This window comes from Herpailurus yagouaroundi, unplaced genomic scaffold (genome assembly GCF_014898765.1).
Source record: "Herpailurus yagouaroundi ecotype Mexico unplaced genomic scaffold, PumYag 67555, whole genome shotgun sequence".
In the NCBI taxonomy this organism is placed as follows: domain Eukaryota; kingdom Metazoa; phylum Chordata; class Mammalia; order Carnivora; family Felidae; genus Herpailurus; species Herpailurus yagouaroundi.
The window spans coordinates 580,073-587,662 of record NW_024420361.1 but is presented as its reverse complement, the minus strand read 5'-3'; the positions used below and the strand labels follow the sequence as shown (position 1 = coordinate 587,662).

General features: G+C 40.8%; 1 pseudogene; it reads left to right on the top strand.

Annotated features, from left to right (window-relative positions):
• The first annotated feature begins 6,333 nt into the window (after positions 1-6,333).
• Positions 6,334-6,825, top strand: LOC121025207 (peptidyl-prolyl cis-trans isomerase A-like; annotated as a pseudogene).
• The last annotated feature ends 765 nt before the right edge of the window (positions 6,826-7,590 follow it).

Below are 7,590 nucleotides of genomic sequence, written 5' to 3'. Positions count from 1 at the left end.
CTCTCACAAAATGTGTTTCTTCTTCAAGGAGATTTATAAAAAGGACTTTGGGGATAAATACAGGTGTTCGGCATCTTTAAGATTAATACGAAAATGGGTAAAAATTTCCAGAAATAAAAAGCTATATTCAAATTGAACAAGAATTAGGAACATTGGATTCAATGAACTCAGGAAGATTACAGTTTTGTGATTCTTGTTGAAAATATTGCTGGTTCTCTAATATTTCTTCTTCCAGATTAAGGAAATTTTCTCTTAAGATATGTATGATATTTTAAAAATGTCATAAAGTATGCATTTGTATACTGAAGAATTTATCTTTTCTCTCTACATAACTCACCTGAAATTCAAAACTCTCAGAGTATTCTTTCTTTCCTGGCAATTACAATTGTTTGCATAACTTCAATGAGAATCTGTTCATCTTATAACAGGTCACCATTTGGAAATACTGGTTATTTTACCAAGGCTTTGACTGGACTGTCATATTTGAGGATGACATTCATAGCCTCAGATATGACCAGACAGCTTTAAGGAATTAGGGTTGGCTTTATAAAACATGGAGCCATAAAGCCACTTGGAAATGTTGGCTTGGTGCCTTGCTTACAGAGTTCCCAGCAGTCTCCCCAGGTAAGTAAGGAAGGCCACTTCCCGGCAGGTGCAAGAACCTCAGGATATCTTGGGGACCTCATGAAGAGTAATTCACCCAATTATACAGGTAAATCAGGCCTGTCTGATGGCAAATACAGGCTTCTGGCTTGAGAGGCTACTAAAAGTTCAACCCGGAGATTCCTCATAAAAGTTTCCAGCAAATCAAACTTTAAGAGATCCTCATGATCAATCGCTATTCTTGCTGAGCTTATGTAAATAATTAGGCTAGATTTGTTAAGACTGGATTTGTTCTACAAATGCACTAGTCTCAATTTGGCTATCTCTGGAAAGGGTGGGTTTTAGAGAGAACAACTATGTTTCAACAATGAACTGTTATGGTTGTTAAATTCTAGTTATGATTGCCTTTAAATGTTTGTTGTTTGCCTAAACTAGATACTTGAGGTAAACTTCAGAAAATTGTCACAGTATTTTATGTATAGGCAATATTCTGTGTTTGTTATTCTATGGGGATAATAATAAGACCCCATGGGCATATGATTATTTCAACAACTGGAAAACAGGATGGCTCTCTAAATATGCAAACCATAGCTTCCCTAAACCTGATCTGACAGTTCCCAGAAACCCACTTCTTTCGAAGACTTGGAGGTGGACTTTACAGACATACAACCAAACAGAGGATTCAGTTTCAGGTATCATCCCATGGGTCCATTACTCCAGAGCTAAGAAGGCCAACTCAGAGTAACCCTCAACCTGGCGATGTGATCCAGATCCACTCAATGCGCTTAAACTGACCCTCAAAAAGACACTGGCCCCTGAGATCTCCAGCCCTGCTCCAGTCACACCCCAGAAGCTGGCTGGCCTGCACATAGCAGAAGCTTGAGGAATCAACATATGGACCGAGCCCAGGGATTTGGATGCAACTCTGCCAGCCCTTGTCCCTTACTGGTGTCATAGCCCGGATCTTACTTCTTGCACTTGGGCTGATAGAGACTGCACCAACAAGCTGGACATGGGACAAAAGATGCATGCCGGGTCTCACATACCTCCTCTGGATGGGAGGATTATTAAGTATTGCCTGTATATTATGATAACCTCTTTCACCCTCACAACTGCCGCTTACCCACTTTTTCCCCAGGATTGTTATATGACAATAAGGGGGTTGAGGGCATTCAGTGCCTTCACCTCCCTCCACAAAGATTGCTACAAGGGAAAAACACCCATTCTCTTTCAGTCACCCAGTGCCCTAAGGACTAAGTATTGGACTGAGGAGATAACCCAAAATGTCAGTAACCCATGTCACAACAAGTGCCTCCAAAGAGAGAAGGGAGCTTGCTACACTTACCTTCCTCAATGGGGGATCTCAGACGGGGGAAGGATGAAAGGGTCCTGAAAATGTTATAAAGGATACCCAGGACAGGGTAATATAAGCCAGAAATTTGACCACTCCCCCGGCAGCCTACCAGGGTTTGAGCCTTTAAGCCCTCAATCAGATGCTTACCAATTCCCCATTCCAGCGTTAGACCAACACTATTCTACAAGTCGTCCATAAAATGGATAATCACTCCCAAACCTGCTGGAGGTGCTTGCCCCTCAGCGAGAGGGCTTACTTAGCCACCCCCATCCCTTTGGCCTGGGAAGCTCCTGAAAATCTCAAAACCAACACTTCTGTCTTAATTGGACCCCTGGCCACTGGGGTCCATCTCACAAATCCCAACAATCTAATCTGTACAGTCCTTGAAGGTATGAATGGTACCTATCTATGTGGAAGAAATATAACCTTAAAGAGAAATACAACTGTATGTTCAACCCCTGAGGGTGTTCTATCTGTGTTTTAAATTGGCCTACCAAACTCCACACCTGAAAAGCAAATAACCCAGTGAAGAAATGGGCAGAAAACATGAATAGACACTTCTCTAAAGAAGACATCCGGATGGCCAACAGGCACATGAAAAGATGTTCAGCGTCGCTCCTTATCAGGGAAATACAAATCAAAACCACACTCAGATATCACCTCACGCCAGTCAGAGTGGCCAAAATGAACAAATCAGTAGACTATAGATGCTGGAGAGGATGTGGAGAAACGGGAACCCTCTTGCACTGTTGGTGGGAATGCAAATTGGTGCAGCCGCTCTGGAAAGCAGTGTGGAGGTTCCTCAGAAAATTAAAAATAGACCTACCCTATGACCCAGCAATAGCACTGCTAGGAATTTATCCAAGGGACACAGGAGTACTGATGCATAGGGGCACTTGTACCCCAATGTTCATAGCAGCACTCTCAACAATAGCCAAATTATGGAAAGAGCCTAAATGTCCATCAACTGATGAATGGATAAAGAAATTGTGGTTTATATACACTATGGAATACTACGTGGCAATGAGAAAAAATGAAATATGGCCTTTTGTAGCAACGTGGATGGAACTGGAGAGTGTGATGCTAAGTGAAATAAGCCATACAGAGAAAGACAGATACCATATGGTTTCACTCTTATGTGGATCCTGAGAAACTTAACAGGAACCCATGGGGGAGGGGAAGAAAAAAAAAAAGAGGTTAGAGTGGGAGAGAGCCAAAGCATAAGAGACTGTTGAGAACTGAGAGCAAACTGAGGGTTGATGGGGGGTGGGAGGGAGGAGAGGGTGGGTGATGGGTATTGAGGAGGGCACCTTTTGGGATGAGCACTGGGTGTTGTATGGAAACCAATTTGACAATAAATTTCATATATAAAAAAAATAAATAAATTGGCCTACCAATGCTTAGAGGACAACAGAACTCAGATATGTTATTCCATCTTCCTAACCCCAGAGATATCCGTATACACTGAATATCAGCTGCTAACAGCGTTTAGCCCCAAGTCCTGGGCTAAACGGGCAGTCTTGCTACCCGTTCTGATTGGAGCATGAATTGTGACAGGAATAGGAACAGGAATAGGGGGCATAGGTTCATCTGTAGGACTATACCATAGACTATCTCAAGAGCTAAATGAAGACATGGACTGGGTGGCAGATTCTCTGGTAACCTTACAAAGCCAAATAAATTCTCTAGCAGCAGTGACCCTCCAAAATAGGCAAGCCCTCGACCTCCTCACTTCAGAAAAAAGGAGGGACTTGCATCTTTCTGGGGGAGGAATGTTGTTATTTTGTAAACCATTCAGGAATAGTTACAACTAAGGTTAAGGAACTCAAGGAAAAAAATCAAGGTAGACAACAGGAAAGTATCAGTCAATGGAAAGGATGGAATCTCATGGATTTGGCATCCTGGCTCCCTGCCCTGGCAGGGCCCCTCCTCTCCATAATTTTACTTGTATCCATAGGCCCCTGTATGATGAATGCCATGGTACATTTTATCGAAAACCCTGTTGCTCACCAAACTACTGCATATGTCTTAGTCTTCCGAGAGTACCAAACTGTAAAACTGAAAGGTGATGCCTACTAAAAGTTTTTTTTTTAAAGGCATCAAAGGTGGGGAATGTTGGAGAAGTGGATAAAGTACACCAAAGATGGCTGATTGGGCTAAAACAAACTGTGGCCTCTAGCTTATAGACCCGTCCTCCGGGTTCTTCTTTCTTTGTTTGCTGTGCATGCATCCCCCCCCCAACACCCACACAAATATGGAGGCTGATAACTATAAATTACCCTTTCTTCTCGCATTTGGGGCTCAGATCTTTGGAGAAACAGTCTTCTCTGATCCCGCCGGTGTTAAATAAATCTCCAATCCACCAAGATCTCCGAGTGCCCCTTGGTTTGTCTGCCAGTGTTCTAGCCTGTTTCTGTAACAAAGCATCTTCATTTTTATGTAAGGCATCATCACTTTTCTGTACTTCTGTGGTTGGAGATGAGCTGCACTTTATTAGATTTTCTTGCGCAATTGCCAGTCCATCAAGCACAGCTTTTAATTCACCAGTTTGCAGTATGCCATTCTTGTTTTTCGAAGAAATATTTAATTGTTCTTTCACTCTTTCCAATTTTCCATTGTGTATTAACAGAGCTTGCCTCAGATCAATTGTTGCTCTTCCTAATAAAGTGTCTGCCTTTAAAGTATAATGACTCCAAACTCAAAATCCCAATGTAATCTATGGGGTCACATTTATAGTTAGCTGTTCATCCTATTTTGGATTAGAAGAACTACTGGATTTTTCTGTTTTCTTAATATCTCCATCTACAACTACTTCTGTATATATTGCTGTTCCAAATCAGTTCTTTTTTATATTTGGTTTGGCACTAGAGAAAGTTACCTGTAACTGTGACCTTCTACTGTGGTTATTACTAGTATCAGACCGTGGTGAAGCAGTGACCAAGTCCCAATATTCGGCTTAAACTATATACCAGGAACTGTGCTAGACGCTGGGACTTATAAAGATGAGGAAAAAACTATTCCTTTTTTCTTTTTCTTTTTTTTTTCACTATTCCTTTTTTCAAGGACCTCATAATCTAGTGAGGAGACAAATCCGGCAGGAAGCTGTCAGCTCGTGGAGGTCAGGCGACCTTGGCAAGTGGCACCCCCTCCAGCGGCAGGCACCCTCAACCTTCTGCGCCCAAGATCAGCAGTGGTGGCAACAGCCACCCAGGGCCCTGCAGCCCAGGCCATCTGCAGCCATTTGGAACCTGGTCGCTGTGCTCACCAACACCTGACGCTACCCCTACCCCCACACTGGCCACTCGCCACCCCCAGCAGACCCCAAATCTCCCTCCTCAGGAGCCTGCCAGGAGCCTGCCCCTCCCCATAGGCCCCTGAACTGTGTGCTGCACCTTGGCCGCCTAAAACCGCCAACTCTGGACCCGGAATCTGGCTTCCATCTAAAATGTTTGCTTTTAAATAGCAAATGCACTAAGGGAGGTAGGCCCTAAGGATGCCCTAAGGGTGATTATTTATTTCAGTTCAGCCCATTCCTATTTTTATCTACTCCCAAACCCAGTTTTCTTGTCTAAGGCAATGTATTATGAAAAACAAAAATTCTAATTTGAGACAAATGCCATGTTCAAAATTTTACTTTCTGGTTTTCTTGATTTTAGGCATGTTTCATAATTCATTTTTAGAACCTAAGGTAACATCTTCCCAAAAAAAAAAAAAAAAAGTACAAGCAAACAAAAAATGTTTTGGTTTATTTCTGAAACAGGCTTACCATAGCTATAGTGAGTTTACAAAAGATTTCTGTTAGACTTCCAGCATAAGAGCATTTATTTACTAAAAATTTGAAATTTGTCATGCATTCATAAATTAAACAATTGACTATTGATTCAAATCTTAGTCAAATTGTGCATATCATAACCTACATAGATTTATGTAAATTCTTTATTTTGCTTCGTTTTTATTGTTGGCAAACAAAGTTTTAGGTAAAAATCACATTAATTCTTCCATATCAAGAAATGGCTAAATTAAAAAAAAAAAAAACGATTATATCAGACTCAAAGGCTTCTGCACAAAAAAGAAACAGTCAAAAACAAAAAGACAACCTACAGAATGGGAGAAAGTTTTTGCAAACCATACATTGGATAAGGAACTAATATCCAAATCTATAAAGAACTCATACAACTTAATAACAAATAACAAACAATCCAAGAAAAAAATGGGCAGATGAACTAAATAGACATTTTTCCAAAGAGGACATCAAAATGGCCAACAGGCATGTGAAACGATGCTCAACATCATTCATCATCAGGGAAATGAAAATCAAAACAACAATGAGGCCTTGCAGATGCCCACCACCCTGGAGCTCCCTGCGCCATCCAGCCATGGTCACCCCCACTGTGTTCTTTGACCTCCTTATGGTGAGCAAGCCCTTGGACTCTGTCTTCTTTGAGCTGTTTGAGGACAAATTTCCAAAGACAACATAAAACTTTCATGCTCTGAGCACTGGAGAGAAAGGATTTGGTTATAGATTCCTGCTTTCACAGGACTATCCCAAGATTTGTGTGTCAGAATGGTGACTTTACATGCCATAATGGCACTGGCTGCAAGTCCATCTATGGTGAGAGATTTGATGATGAGAATTTCATCCTGAAGCATACAGGCCATGGCATCTATACTTGGAAAATGCTGAAACCAACACAAATGATTCCCAGTTTTTCATCTGCACTGACAAGACTGAGTGGTTGGACGATAAGCATGTGATCTTTGGCAAGGTGAAAGAGGGCATGAATATAATGGAAGCCATGAAACTCTTTGGGTCCAGGAATGGCAAGACCAGCAAGAAGATCACTATTGCTGATTATAGACAACTCTAATAAATTTGACTTGTGTTTTATTCCCACAACCATTCCTTTCACCCCCATCTGCTTGAAATATCCTATAATCTTTGTGCTCTCACTGCAGTTCTATAGGTTCAATAGTTTCTTTATTCCCCTCTAAGTCTAGCTGGATTGCAGAGTTAAGTTTATGAATATGAACTAAAAACTAAACAGCAATAATAACAACAACAAAATCAAAACCACAATGTGATATCACCCCACACCTGTTAGAATGGCTATTATCAAGATGAGGCAACAGGTGTGGGCCTTTTAAAAAAAAATACATACACATTGTTGGTAGGATCATAAATTTGTTTAACCACTATGGAGAACAATAGGGAGGCTTCTCAAAAAAATAAAAAAAAAATAGATCTATCATATGATCCAGCAATTCCACCTCTGGGTATATATCCAAAAAGATGAAAACAGGATTTTGACATAATATATGCACTCTTATGTTTACTACAGCACTATTCACAATAGCCAAGATATGGAAATAACCCAAATGCCCATCAATGAATAAATAGGTAACAAAGATGTGGCACTTATACATAATGAAATATTACTCAGCCATGAGAAAGGGGTATATACTGTCATTTGTAAAAACATGGAAGGACCCTAAGCACATCATGCTAAGCATGATAAATCAAAGAAAGACAAGTACTGTACAATATTACTTATATGTGAAATCTAAAAAAGTGAAACATTTAAGAAAAAGAGAGAGAGAGAGTAAAATGGTGGTTACCAAAGGATTGGAGGGGG